Here is a 15,614-nt window from a genome sequence, read left to right as displayed (position 1 = left end):
AGAGAGAGAGAGAGAGAGAGGACGCGCCGCAAACAAAAGGGAGAGAGAGCCGGCTCTACTGGCCTTCCAGCACCGCGAGCCCCCTTTGGCCAGAGAACACCCCTGAACCACGGCGACATAATTCCGACTGCATCCGAAAGCGAAACTGGCCGGGAGGAGTTTTCGTCCGAAGCATTCGCAGATATAGTTTAAAAAATTTATACTAGTGCCTGCCTGAGCTCACACACACATACACACACACACACACACATTCGGGAAGAAGAAAAAAAAAACCACCACGCGATTTGAAAACTCAATATATTCGAGTGATCTCTATTTACGAAAAGCATTTAAGAATACGGTGAATTCGGATCAGTAGTTATATTTCCGTGTAGGGTTTCGCAACCATATTTTTAAGAAAAGTGAAAATGGTTTGAACGAATATTTCCAGGATAATCTTTAGACATGAAACACCCAGTCCAGAAGATTCTTGAAGGCACTCAAGGGACTTGCATTACACCTTCATCTTCATTTCTCCGCCGTATAATGTAATGGTTCTCTCTCAAATCTCATAGGTGCCCTATGCACGCCAGTTCAGTGTCTCACTAACATAAATAAATACACGACTTCACCCACCATAATAAATTTATTTATTTTTTTAGGTTTAGATATTTTTAATGTTACTATATTTAATTAATGTGAACGCACAGCCAAGCCGTGGAGGGGAAAGATAAAACAGAATTATAGGTAGCGAGACGTAAAAATTACAAGTCGGACGTTCGATCTACAAAACATGCCTGATTTGTGCATTTGTTAGCGTGGCTTAAAGAGCTTCAAACTGCGAGATAACATGTTGTTATAACTCCTAATACTAACGTGGGTACCTGGTGTGCATGAATAATGGTAACAGAAGCTACAACAAATCAGGAACGCAATCGGATGAACGCCGGCTTTCGGTGAGAAAGGGTTCTGGGTTCGAGTACCATCTAAATTAGTCACAAACATGTCAAAGCCAATTAGAATGCCGATCAAAACAAATTAAAGTTTAGGGATGAACCAGTGCCGCGTTAATGTTATTAGTGTTGATAATATGCATATCGCGACACGTGCCATGTTCTTATCAATAACCTAACAGAACGAGCATAATGCGACGCACAATAGTCCTACTGCAAAATCTTAACGAAAATTTAACACTAAAAAAAGTTTTTGCCAATAATTTTTTTCACGTCATACAACAGAACGAGCTGCCGTGCTCAGGAACGATTCAAATAAATATTTAACTGTAGAGATTATGTTCGCTTACGTTTATATAATAATTATTTTCAAATGAGGTATTCGTAACAGTTTTTTTTTTGTGTAAGCTTTTTTTTTCAGGGACTGAAGTGATGAACACGCATAAAAAAAATCTGCATTACAAGATAAATAATGCAAAGATATTAGCATGTATAAACAAAATTAGTCCCAGCGAGATAAATACTGTCACAGTATTATTTGTAGGATTGTTTAAATCAAATATTTTATTCAAACGCAGAGATCATCCGCTGGAAAACACGATCTCGTCGACTCAAATGTTTATTTCGTTATTTTAAACAAATTAATTTTTGTTGCATTTCAGATTCTGTTTAGCCACTAACAATTTTGCAACAGCGAAGGCAAAAATATTATCTCCTGCCACGGAGGGGTAATAACCTATGGAGTAGGCGTCTGTTCTTAAATTTGAAGTCACCCCTGTTAGCAATTTGGTAGGGGAAAAAACCGTAGCCATATAAAGGCTAATGCTACAATTTTTTTAAAACAGGTTGAAAGGAACTCGCTAGTTAAATCGTAAAAATTTCAATCATGAAGTGAGTATCGTTAAACAACTATTTTTAACAACATACCATTACAGCAAAAAAAAAAAAGTTTTGCTATCCAGAGCGGACGTGGTCATTCTCATTTAGACCTGCACATACCGTAAGCATACATGCTAAATTTAAATTTGTGTCCGTATGTTTCTACCCATTGCCATTTATATGAATTGTGAGCAGGTATTTAGGAAGCCTACGCTTCACTAAACATTGTAGTAGAAGCCTTAAAGAATGCAAATTATTTATAGCCAATATTCCACACACACTTCCAATGCAGTGTTTATAACCCATTTACGCATTAAACAGCAATTAAAGTTTTAAAAATCTCGGACTAACAATACTGATTACAACGCCAAGTACAGCTCATGCCACCAGGAGCGCTGTCATCACTTGTCTCGCGGATTTTCGACGTTTTTCCTACGTTTCCTACCCTGTAAACTGTATGATATCCCAACGAGGTGCTGAATTCCGCCTGGGCTACAGTGCTGATCGATACCGCATCACGTCTTTTCCTTTGTCACGGATCCTAGCAACGGGTTTCCGTGCGAACGAAGGGGTAACGAGCAACTCGCAACACGCTGCAGGCAATGTTGCCTGAACCACGGGGGTAGCCACAGTCACTACACGAACACGGATACTCAAGCCGCTTTTTGTATAGAGGATTGAGTATCCGGGTAGTGGGTAATTGCGCATCTGAAGGGGAAAAAAATCACAAAATTGTTGTTCTTAGTACCTGACTTTTTTTTTCCTAATAATTCTGTGAAAACGCTTCGCGATATTTCAAGTAGTTTACCGGTATTTTAAAGTTTTAACGGTTGCTTAGGTTATGTTAGGTTAGCAACATTTTAAATAGTTTAAAATAGCGTGGACGGTTGATTATGTTATAGATAGGTTATCTAAATTTAAAATATAGTAAAATCGTGTTAATTATTTCATATTTCAAATGTAGCTTACCTACACATTTTTTTATGTTTAACACGTTTAAACTTGTAGACGTTTTGAGGCTGAACTTCAACAAAATAAAAATGTATAAAATTATATATGTGTGTGTGTGTATTTTGCATACATTTTGCATAATAAGCTGGTAAAACTGAATTAACATTTATGTGCCGTATGGATAAGGAGAACCAAATGGAATAAATAATGAAAAAATTTGTGTAGGCAACGCTGGTGGCTAACTGCGTGGTATGATTTAATGATTTAAAATTCCTTCAGGAAAAAAATATATTTAATTTAATTTAGCCATTAAAAAAATCATAACAATTCTGATGAATTCAAAACGCCAGGTAAAATTAAAAATCACATAGCAGCCAGAAAATTTACTTTAAAACATTTTTAAAAAAAATCCAGTTTGGTATTCAATTTCATTCTCCTTATCCGCACTACACAAAAAAAACGTTAAGATTGTAGCTTTTCCAGGTAATTATATATATATATATACATACAAACAAACATACATACATACATACATACATCATAGGCGTGACTACAGGGGGGGCCAGGTGGGCCATGCCCCCCCCCCCTAATGTAATCACTCAGATCGGCATTTTCTCTAATGCGTTCGTTAATATTCGTATATTCCTGGCACTGACACTCAAACTGTGTTTCAGTGTTGCAGCGTGCTAATTAACAATATTTTTAAACATTTTATCGCTCTGGAAATACAGCCGCCTTAGTTTATTTAAAACACGAGGTCCCTTAAAATGGCCAAAAAAAATAATAATAATTATGAGGTTTGTTAAAGTTCTGTTGTCTGAATTGCTGTGTTTGCATTCACTAAAAAGAAGTTCATTTCAAGGTAGATCTGGACCAAGCTATTGGAAAATTCGAGGGGGGAAAATGTGTAAGTACCCTTTAAACATTATGAAAAAAAAAACATATTTTCAAGATTGTTAAAATTATACGGATATAAATATTAACTAGTAAACATATCTCGTTGATACTGCACAAGAATATAAACACGAAAAGAGTGAATGTATTTAGGCTATTTAACATTATAAATTCAGCTTCTGATTTGAAAATTTAGCAGCCCCCCCCCCCCCTAATGGAAATGTCTGGGCACGCCTATGACATACATACATATATATACATACATACACAAATACAAACCACACATACACATTTAGGGAAAGTTCAGCCACTCATGAAGTCGAAACGTTTAACCGCTTGGAACGTAAAAATCAAATTATGACCTGAAGCTCTGCAAGCCGCGCGCGACTCGAACCCGCGACCCCGCTCCGACGGCAGGCGAGGGACGGACACGCGAGGGGCGGAGCGCCGGAAGAGCCAAGGTGCCGCAGGGGGGACCCCCGGTATCAACCCGTCGCCGGAAGTGGAGACACGGCCGCGATAACGCCAGCAGCCGGCTGGGGGGGGGGGGGGACAGATAAGCGCTTCTCCCCCGGCTGCAGGCATCCGTCAAGTCTCAAACCCGGGTGAGTTCCCGGTTCCCGAGCGAACATCCACCTCGTCAGAAACCCCCTACACGCCAGGGCGTTCGTTTCAGGACTCCTTCTGACCCGTGATTGGTCGCAGTGTCGCAGTGTCGCGGGTGAGAATGTTTCTCGCGTACTAAACACACCGGTAAACACAGACCTATCTCAAAGGTCAACAAACACGTCACTCGTCGCAACCAATTTGGGTGTTGCCCAATGAACGCTGGAAACTAGGCCAGACGAGAGGACAAAGCTGTTCCGACTCGTCTTCAAAAATAAAAACCATATTATTTCATTAGTGTGACTTTCCCTGACTTTTCAGAACGTCTTTAATGACCTCCATGAAGAAGAGACAACACCCTAATAATCATTCATCAAAGTCGGTAGGTAAGCGAAAAGAGTGAGGAACCCAATCACAAAACGGTATGTTTTACCAGAAAGCTACACTATTGAAAATTGTTCACCTTTACAACTACGATGAACACTGTTTATAAATCATTGAGTGATCTTAGTAAAATAACTGGCTCGCTATCTCTCAAACTCTTTTACTCATTTGCTCTTTCATTTACTTTTTTCTCTCTTTTTTCACTCTCATTTACTCTTTACTCTTTCTCTTTTTCTCACTGTTTTCGTTCTCTTTCTCTTTTCTTCCTCTTTCTCTTTTCTTCCTCTTTCTCTCTTTCTCACACTTTTCTCCACCTTTCTCTCCCTTTTCTCTCCCTTTATCTCTTCTCTCTCGCACTCTCTCGGTTTATTCACGTATAACATAATCTCAAAACAAATTTCTTGGTGCAATGACAAAACCTTCACTAGCTTTTTTATGCAGAAGGGTAAACAAATTTCCATTCCTCACACGTAAACTCTCGCCCTGTTTACCACGGACGGAACACACAATCGGAAAGTTTCAATCTGGAGTAGTTTCTACACTTGATACAATTTTCTGGAACTACGCAGACTTCTTTTTTTTTTTATCTCAGGGGTTGTCTTCGTTGAAAAGTCCGTGTATTTACTGTGATTACTGACAGAGTCCACAATCGAGCATTAGGTCGAGAAATGGCTTACCTATTCTTCTGGAAGACACTTTCGTGTTTCCAATCGTATTAGTGGTTTCCCGTTAGCTTTAAATTCGCGATGGGTGTGTCAAATTATTGAAAAGTGCAATCACAGAGTGCACGTCGTTTGTTTCTGAAAGCGCATTACCATGGTTCGTCCTAAAAAAAAAAAATTGTTTTGTCCTAAAATTACAGCAGCTAAACGACTTAAAAAAACAAACCGAATGAATTCGGAAATGAAGTTGTTGAAAATCTATTTTAGGAAAAGCAACTACAGACTGTTACAGCCTATGAACTAAGCTAACCCAAGGATTACGCTACGGTCGCTCGTCCTAAAAAGAGCTTGTCCTAAAACAGAGCGAAAAAATTACTTCACCCAACACATTCGTAGTCCATTTTTTCTCTCTCTTTATTTATAACACAGACGTTTTAGTACAAAATCTTGAATATAAGTGTCCGTAATTTTTACGAAGGAATCTCGATTATTTATCCACCCCCTTCCCCCCCAACCCGTGATATTACGTAAATTTTCTTCCAACCATGTGTCCGTGTGCACCACGTTCTAGTAGGTGCTTGTGTACCTGCCTGCCCCACCCCCGCAAAAAACGCGCCAGGGCAATGCGTGGGAATGCGAAAGGAAGAGGTGTCTTGAAAAAGCAGTCGTGAAAACAGCTTCCCACTTCTGGTGTCAAGGCGAAGAGAAACAAGCGCCGCCTCCCTTCCCCCTCCCCCCCCCCCCTTCGCAAGACAAAAGGTTTCATAGCGAGACGAAGGCGGTGGCAACCAAGGCGAACGCCTTTCTTTCTACCTCAGCATCACGCACGATTCAAGAACTCGACTACAGATTAGGCACTTCTTAAGAGTAAAAGCCTACGGAATTCGCGTTGTTATCTGGCAAACATACTAAACTGCAAACTGATGTATTTAACCAAGAATTAAGATATTGTTGAGATTTTGGTACATCTGTGTTTGCACCATCAAATCGTTATCTATCAACACTTTTAAGATAAATATTTTTTTAAGTATGAGTAATTACATATAAACATATGCGGTTACTTGGTGACATCACAGGCCAGAGGTGAAATTTACTAACATTAAAAATTGCCTCAATCTTTGGATCTTTTGAGTTATTTGTAAAGGTACAAGTAATGCATGGATTCATTTCATAGCGCAGCCGACTTGGAGCTCGTACGTAACTGTGTTACTTCAATGACTGCACAGAAAAAACAAATTGTCATTGAAAGTTAAGTATTTTTGTAAAAATACAAATGTTTGTAAATTACAAAAAAAAATTGTAAACCTGTGTTTTCTGTACTATTACAAGAAAAGTAACAGTAGTATTACCAAAATAATGCTTGTATTGATTCAGAATTTCTGTAATCGCTCATACCCATGGTCAATGGAATTGTGAAGTTGCGCCCAATGCCGATAAATGACACCATGTTAAATACGATCCAAACAAGTAACTTTATTGTAATTTGTTGTGATTGTTGCCAGCCATACCCAGCATTATAATCACACGTTAGCTTCCTGGATTTGGCAGGGATAATTACCAAGTGATGTATTATCCGCCGTATTATCCGCCGGATTTTTGTAACTACGATTTTTTGCTACTGTGTAAGCATGGAGCAAACGTAACTTGTTATGGCATGAATTCCCATGGCAAGTCGGAAAAATAAAACCGTTAGCAAAACAGTTTACTTATTTGAATATCGCCAAGAGGTTGGCTCCAGGGAGAAAGGTTTCACAGGAGCGTCCCTCCTGTGACTCGTAACATCAAAACATCGCCTGCAGGTAGCGCAAACCACGCGGTGGGGCAAAAAGTTAATTTAAAACTGGTTTCCGCACACCCTCCCCCCTTTCCCCTCATTTTTAGTGTGCGATACATTGCTATTAGCACTCCTTGTACGACACTGAACCAGTAATAAGCAAGGTAGGAGACTAGGGGCCGTATTCCAAGACACAAAAATAAGGGTTTAGGTGTTGAATATGCGATACCTGTACCCTAACCATATTCCAAGTGCACGATAGGACACGGCCAGTACCTTATTTTTAGGGCACTGATTTTTGGTGTCCTATCTGTTGCCGTTTCGTTGCCAAAATCACGCGCATGCGCAGAGCTCAATTTTTCGTTGATTTCTCCCAGATGGCTGAATCGCATCTGGCGCCATTAACTCATATATAGTCATTTTAATTATAATCGGGAGATGTATAATGTGTTTTAGTGTGTCAAATAAAACTTTATAGTAGCAAAAACTATTCTGAAATATATTTGATTACTTTAATGGTCATAAAAACAAATAATCAACAACTTTAAAATAACCTAGTGTGTCAAATAAAACTTTATAATAGTAAAACCTATTCTGGAATATATTTGAATAGTTAAATGGTCATAAAAACAAATAATCAACAACTTTAAAATTACCTGAGAAAATTAAAATTACGCCAATTAATTCGCACGATAGTGCTGCTATCTGTAGGATTTTGGCGTACCAAATCCATCGATGGTTGCCAAACATCCGCTAGAATGCATTGAAATCAGTTTCTAGCCTCGTACAGGGCACAGTTTATTAAAACAGTTGCTTTTTCGTTTCCTAACAGGAATTGGATTGGGACGCGTTCTGGAATACAGTCTGCGAGATAGGTTACAGTTGTATCCCAACAAGGTAGTGCTTATTCGCTACCTTACCTGAATGTTTTGGAATACCGCCCCAGGTGTAGCAAGAAGCGACCTCCGTAATGGCAAAACGAGCACTCTAAAAGAAGCTTGATTGTGCACGCAACAGTTGGATCTAATCTGAAGCGAAACGAATCCGCGAAACAATCTTGACTCTCAGTTATTTGACACGTTCTGAAGGACTAGGAGCCAATGACAAACTTCTAAAAAAAAATGAGTAATCCACTAGTAAACGTCCCTGTCACTGTCAAATATTTGACATTATAGTTGGAGGGGTAATATTGGACGAAAAATGGCTACCAATTTTCTTAGTCAAATAAATTTGGACAGATAAACTGGAATACGTTTTAAATCATGACACACTATCAAATTTTATTTTTGGTCAGTGCTATCTTAAATATTCCAATTCAAATATAATTTTGAATTTAAATAACGCATCAGTGCTGGATAGAATTTTTGAAATTATATTTGTGCATTAATATATTTTTTTAAACATATAGATATAAATTTAACACTCACAATAATATTTGTTACACAATAACAATAAATGCTCAGTGATTTTAAGTTATGGAAACGGAAACATAATTTACTTTTTACACCTACAATTATTTCGCACGCGACATCCATTTTATCATTATCTCAGTTATTTCACTTTTATAACCTCTTTAATCACCCTTGTTGTTCATCGACCATTTGAAGAATCGTTGTGACGGAAACGGATGTCATTCTCGCTGTCGATAACGCGATACTAATTGGCTGATTGCACCCAACATCCAACAATTTCAGGACCTGTCCTAAATGCAAAGTATTTTTTAATGGAAACTACAGTCCTCCGACTTGTCAAATAAACACGGCTGCGCTAATAGACGTTTTCGGTGACGTCGTAGCCCTTCCAACTTCAAACTTGGCACGACACACTGGAAGGTGTTTTGGAAAAGTGAAAATTCGACAGTGTGATGGCAGGGTACTGAGAAACCACAGCCGCATGCGCACACGAGACCGCCGAAGACACTCGGCCTCGGGCAGGTTCGTGACGTATCCGACACAGCCAGAGGCGCGCGGGAGATGCGACCTTAACGTCTTCCGACTGGACGACCCGGCAGGGGAAAATAACAGCGCCCGAGAGGACGCGCACAAAAGCAAACTCGCCGATGCAGTTGTTACGGCAAGGCGGCAAGGGGAAGCCTACAACTCACGTGGTTTCGGTTCCCTACCACGTTCGTGCAACTTCGGATTTCTCTCAAAAATTGAAGGTTAGGTCAATCACAACATGCTTGTTTTCGTTGGGAACTTCTGATTTAGCGGCTGAAGTGGCGTTAGTACCAAAACGCAAAAACTTCGGAAATCTTCGGAAATTCTTGCAGGGAACCGAAACCACGTGAGTTGTAGGATTCTCCTCGCGGCGAGTCGCAGCTGGTATGAAAGCAGGGCCACGCACTTGACGAACGCTACACACACTTCGCGGCGGCGGTCCAGGCGCGCGGGTTGGCTGCACTGGGCGGCGAGGAGGAGTCGTCGACTGTCGACATCGCCGCGCACGTCGACAGGGGCGTGCCGCGGGGCGATAAGGCGCGCGCCGAACGGGGAAGGAACAACGAGACGGCCTCTCTCGCGCTCCCCCCTCCTCCTCCTACCCGCCGCACAGCACGTCATCTCCGGCGGTGGGGCTATTTATACACCCCGCATTGGAGGAGGTTGTTCCTCGCGATACAAGCCCCGCGCCGACAGCCGCGCACTGACCAGTTGCGTGTGATGATTCGCTCTTTCAGTTCTGATTACCGGCACATCTCAAGAGCCATAACTCGTTCACCCATTCGTATTATCCATTACGTCTAGGCCACGAGCCAGGGGCAGAAAATTCATAATCCAAATGTTAAATCCCATGATCCAGAGGCAGACAATTCATAATCCATGACAGAACAACCCATGACCCAGAAGTAAACCATTCACGACCCATGAGCGAACAACCCATGAGCCACAGGTATACCATTCACAATCCATGATCACTCATAGAGCCAGGAGTGGACAACGCGTGTACCGCGAGTGAATACCCATGAGCCAGAAGCAGACAATTCATAATATTCATGAGTGTTCAACCTATGAGTCAGAGAAATTATAATCCATGAGTGAAAAAGTCATGAACCAGAAGTATAAATTCATAATCCACAAGTTGACAACCCACGAACTAGAGGTAGACAATTCATGAACCATAAGTTGACAACCTATGAACCAGATATTCCATGAGTGAACAACCCATGATCCAGAGGCAGACAATTCATAATCCATGACAGAACAACCCATGACCCAGAAGTCAACCATTCATAATCCATGAACACCCATGAGCCAGGATTGGGCATATCGTGAAACATAAGTGGATAACCATAGGCGTGCGCAGGACTTCAGTAGTGGTGGTGCCATATTACATAACAGCCCTATCATTCACGGACCCGAGCCTAAAAGGGGGGGGGGGGGGTCCGGGGGTCCTCCCCCGGAAAAATTTGGATTTGAAAGCGCAAAATGGTTCTATTTAAGGTATTTCCGAACAAAAACATTAAATACACAGATGTAAAAATTTTAACATTTTGTATGACAAATTATGGCTTTGAATGTTATAATCGCCAGGAAAACTACTAAACTATTGACAGTTTTAAGCTTTGTTGAGCCATAAAGTAAATTGCACAAATTGTTTGCACGGAATTCATGCTGGTGTCTTTGAAAAACTGTACTTACATGTTTTGAAGACGCCATATAAATACTAGATAAAACATTCTCAACAATTCAAGGGAGTTTTAGTAACATACCTCAAATATGTAAAATATTAAAATAATAAAAATACACAAATAAGAGTGGGCAAAAGTTTTAACTTTTGGAATACAACAAACATGTTTTGTCGGCGACTGCATATAAGTCATCGAGTAAGCCTATCCTTTTAAATAACTAAACTCTCTTTTTTTTAAAATAAACCCTGGCGGACGGCGGCTATTATTCCGTGCGCCTGCCGAGTGGAGTGAACAGAGGACACCGAGCGCGCATTCTATGTAATTCGAGGAGAACTAGGAGAAGTATTTACTTTTCAGAAGTTTCGTAGCCGCGGCCCGCGTGTACAACACAAGTAATTGCATCTGGCTTGTTTCCGTGTGTATAGTTGGTTTGATTGATAATTGATATACTGATAGTGTTATGAGCACGTATCTGTAACTCGACACGATTGGAAAACATATATTTTTTTTTTTTTTGGAAATTATACGGTTTTTTGTAAGGATGTATTATTTCTACTTGTAAATAACAAAATAACGTTAACCCTAATGGTGGTGCCAAGGCACCTGTGGCACCTACCGTGCGCACGCCTATGTGGATAACTGATGAGGCTAGGGGCAGACAATAAATACATAACCCAGAAGTGGACAATCCTTAAGTCCAAGTTCGGACAACCGATGGAGTCATAAGTGGATAACCCCCTTTTTTTTTACCACCAAAGAATTCGATTAAATCATTTTACCCCAGCGACAAATTGTATGGTTGTTTGAGAACTTTGTTACATCTTAAATACTTTCTCTAACGTTCAGCTGTTCAGCTGTTTGGAAAAGCACTTTAAAACCATAAGTGGTGTGGATGTTTTCGACTCTTCTTCTTTCCTTGATGAACCTACAGCCGTTTGTTGGTCTAATTCAGACTTACAGCCGTATATACAGAGTCCGCGTCGCACGCGAGAGACAGACCACAGATCTCTCCCTTGCCAGCAAGGCCTTTCTTTCCCGGTGCGCCTGTGGAAGTGACGAAATGGCCACGCCCATCCCCACAAATCCAATTTGCCGTGCCCCTTTTCACCCTCCCCTCTACACACCATCGTCTCAATGACCACGGGCGAAGGGGGCGGTAGCTCCCGCGCGTGACCGTACGTAACTGGAAGAGACTATTCTCCCCTATAGCAGACTAGCATCGCACCGACGAACAGATTAGGTTATACCAACGTCTAGAGACCAGCAGAATCCGCGTTATCTTCTGGTACCAGGGCCGACTCCACAACACTGTACACGAATAAGTTGGCAAAAATTCGCATTGCTATGGGCTAAACTTCACATACTCATACCTCGGCGCTGTTTCCACTACTGGCCCACGGGTTATCTGAAGGACTCTTTACAGATATTTGTAAATTTACACATTCACATGAAAACAACTGCATCACTACAAATAAGAGTTCGCAGTAATACTGGGTTCGGATTCTTACCCAGGCCTTTATGCTTTGTGTTATCTCGGTACCTCAAATAGTTGTTGTTTGTAACCCGTTCCCTGAATAAATTTCCGGTATTAACTGCGCACATAATAAGCATGCTACAAAATAAAGGACAAATTGTTGAATACTCGATTATTTTTTTCCATGGTTTCAAAAAATATCTGAATGAAAAATAAATCTAAATATAAAATTATGCGCCAATTTTCGTAAGAAATATTCAGTATTATCTCAAAAAACATATTTCATTTATGATAAAATGACCATAGCCATGTGTTGTATGAAGTCACGACATCTTTCTTGAAGTATTACAACTATGTCTTGGCAGCCGTTTTCCAGAGGAATCTTTCGTAAAAGCACACAAAAAAAAATTGTACAAACATTTACAACCTAAACTATAATGCGACTTTTGCAGGTCTATATCAATTAGCTGCTGCCACACTTCACCTTCCAGCTAGATTACATGTGGTGATTGCATCATTTGAAGTTTGTGATATGGATATGCATTTGAGTCTTGCTCTTGGGGAGACGTCAAACTGCATTATGGTTCAACGATAGCGCAGTTCGAGAGTATAATTTCCAGCCTCTCTCCGAATAATAACTCAAAATTTTTAGATGTTTGCAACTATTTGTAAATAGTCATCTGTCTGTAAATTGCGTGGAGGTACGAAATGAGTCAGTTACCGTTTGCAATGTATGCCATGTTAATACTTCCCTATTTGGGTAGCAAAACAGTTTTTGTTGGTTTTAATGAAGTCCAAAGCTAATATCCTTGCAGGTGTGTTGTTATCGCGTTAGTTTTACAATACTTTCTTCGTGGGGGCATTTTTATGCTTCTTCTTGGCTAGCCCCTTTCAAACTTCTCGCAAATTACAACTTTTTACAGCTATCGGATTGCTAATTAGTTGACTTCAACTTTAGAAAAACCCACCCACTCCATAGACTAGTATACCTCCATCGTAAATAGCTCCCGATGTCACGTAAGTTAGAAGCTTGCGCTCGGAACACGTGGCCTAACTCTGGGTGTCCAGACACGAGTCTCGCGAGTGTGTTTGTTAGGAGCCTCATGGGTGTCTTGTGCAAGGGCGTAGGAACCGGGGGGGACAGGGGGGACGTGTCCCCCTGAACTTTTTGGGTGGAGGGGATTGTCCCCCCCCCCCCCCAACTTTCTAGACCGTGATATTTTTATTTTATAATATTACTAGCTAAACCCGGCCACGCTTTGCTGTGGCACAGTTTAATATTAATTCATTGTTTAATTTAATATTTTACTGTGCATGGCTGTGGAATGTAATAGAAAAAATAAAAATGTGTTTAGCTTAAATATTTTTATTGTAAAGCTAATGGAAGGACTACATTCCTTGTTTTCCCATTTTTTGCATAAACATATAGATCAGATGGTTTACCGACTCTGGAGCACCCGACATATAACTGTCCATGAGAGAAGCATTCATTTTCTAAATTCAAACCGCACACTTGCAAAGATTGTCCTTGTGCTTTATTGATGGTCATAGCGAACGCAAGGCGTATTGGAAATTGAAGTCGTTTGAACTCGAACGCCATATCTGTCGGAATAAGTGGCATTCGTGGAAGTAATACGTCTTCACCTTTATGAAGTCCAATCAAAATTGTTGCTTCAATAAGATTATCCATTAATTTTTTAACTACTAATCGTGTACCATTACATAATTTAGGCTGACAGATATTTCGAAGCAATATAATTGGCACACCAATTTTCAAATTCAAAATATGTGGTGGTAATCCTGGAACATCGAGTGAATTGAGAAATTCCGTTGGAAAGTTCACTGCTTCATTTTGGTGCACTACTGAATCAATAGATTTGTATGTCATTGTTTCACCTTCGATTCTGTTTATAATACTATTGTTCATATCGTGTACGTCAACATTTTTAGCCGCTAGAATGGCTCTTTCGCTCAACCATGCATGATTTTTGAATTTTGTTTCGATGTTTTGGAATACCTTGTCTACTAATTCCTCTTTTGAATCTACGATGTTGCATAAATCAGATGATAAGCTGATTTTTCCTGTTTCTGGATTTGTAGGTACAGTGCCGTTACCAACTTCAATTAATTGTCTTGAAAATATGACTGCTGTTGGATCGTTCTGAAGTTTAACTCGCATATTCGTGGTTAAATGCATTTTTTTTACTGTGCTCCAAAAATTTGAATATTTTTTTAATTTAAACGTATTTTTATCAATAGAGTCGAAAGAATATACTTTCAAATTAAATAAAGTTTTTTATTCTTTCTTGAAATATATATATATATACATATTTGTGTAAATTATAGTCGTCAAGGCACAATGGTCTACAATGGTCGAGTAGCCTGATGTGCTTGAACTTCGACAATATGGTACAGCATCGTCGAGCGTGGTCACAACTAAGTTGGGTGACCATGATATTTAGTTATAGAAACTTTTTTTTCCGACTTTTCCGGTGGATTTTCCCAAACTTTTATTTCATATAAACACTCTTCTGTTAAGATGCAATGTTCTGTAAAAATTTCAATCCAAACCATCGTATACTTTCCGAGTTTTGCGGCCAAATACATACGGAAGCTAAATTTTTATATATATAGATTCTGCCCAACTTTATTTGTAATTTCTTCACTCATCAAATTTTATCTTAAGGAAACAATAATAATTTTAACATCGATGTATCCAATGGTTGGATACAAAAACTGCTTAAAAAGTGCTATTTTGCACTTTTAAAATCAAAATTTTCCGGTGGACCCCCGGACCCCACGTCTTAGTGAGAGGTGAATGGGTTTACATGACATCAAAATCATTATTTGTCCCCCACAACTTTATGAACACAGCTACGCCAATCTTTCTTGGGACATCCCTGCAACTTCCTCGCGGCACGGGAGATTGACGAGAACAAACTCCGCCGGTTGTTCGGCCGGACCGCGAGCACAAGCAAACATGCTGTGACGTGGTTTTGAAGTGGTCACCGTCATCATTCTGCGACGTTGCGGAAATGGTGTGCTTCGTCATGCCTGAAGCTGGTCAATAAGTAGGGCCGTGCATTTTTTTTTTACGAAGGAATCTGGATAATTTAAAACTACCAAAGGAACTGCAAAAATCAATTATGTATTTTGCAATTTATACTTTTAAAAAAATCCTATTTAGTTTACATTTTGTTACGAAAGTGGTATTCCGTTTGCACGTGGTTTATTAGTGTGCAAGATAACAATAAGGTCGTAATTCACGCTAATTCACTCAGATAGTAAGAAGTGTTTACATTAACAGTTGAATTAATCAATTTCAAACTTGCTCCTCAGTACACATTGGTCATTAACAGCTCTGAGCTTCACTTTTTGGAGTTAGTACAAATCAACATGTTCATTGTTATTGTAAATTTACAGATATGTT

General features: G+C 39.8%; 1 protein-coding gene across 3 annotated transcripts in view; it reads right to left on the bottom strand.

Annotated features, from left to right (window-relative positions):
* The window catches only part of LOC134539323 (talin-1), a 202,146-nt gene that overhangs the window by 162,574 nt on the left and 23,958 nt on the right, over positions 1-15,614 (bottom strand). The window contains exon 1 of one of the 3 annotated variants that reach the window (XM_063381247.1): positions 9,447-9,543. The exons of 1 other annotated variant lie outside the window; for it this stretch is intronic. The gene's annotated coding sequence lies outside the window, so the exon portion shown is untranslated. Of the gene's footprint in view, positions 1-9,428; positions 9,544-15,614 lie in introns of those variants that run through there. One more of the 3 variants, XM_063381244.1, reaches the window with a different exon arrangement.

Source organism: Bacillus rossius, chromosome 15 (assembly GCF_032445375.1).
Source record: "Bacillus rossius redtenbacheri isolate Brsri chromosome 15, Brsri_v3, whole genome shotgun sequence".
NCBI classification, from domain to species: domain Eukaryota; kingdom Metazoa; phylum Arthropoda; class Insecta; order Phasmatodea; family Bacillidae; genus Bacillus; species Bacillus rossius.
Note: the sequence above shows the minus strand (reverse complement) of the source record. Positions and strands in the feature narration are given on the sequence as shown.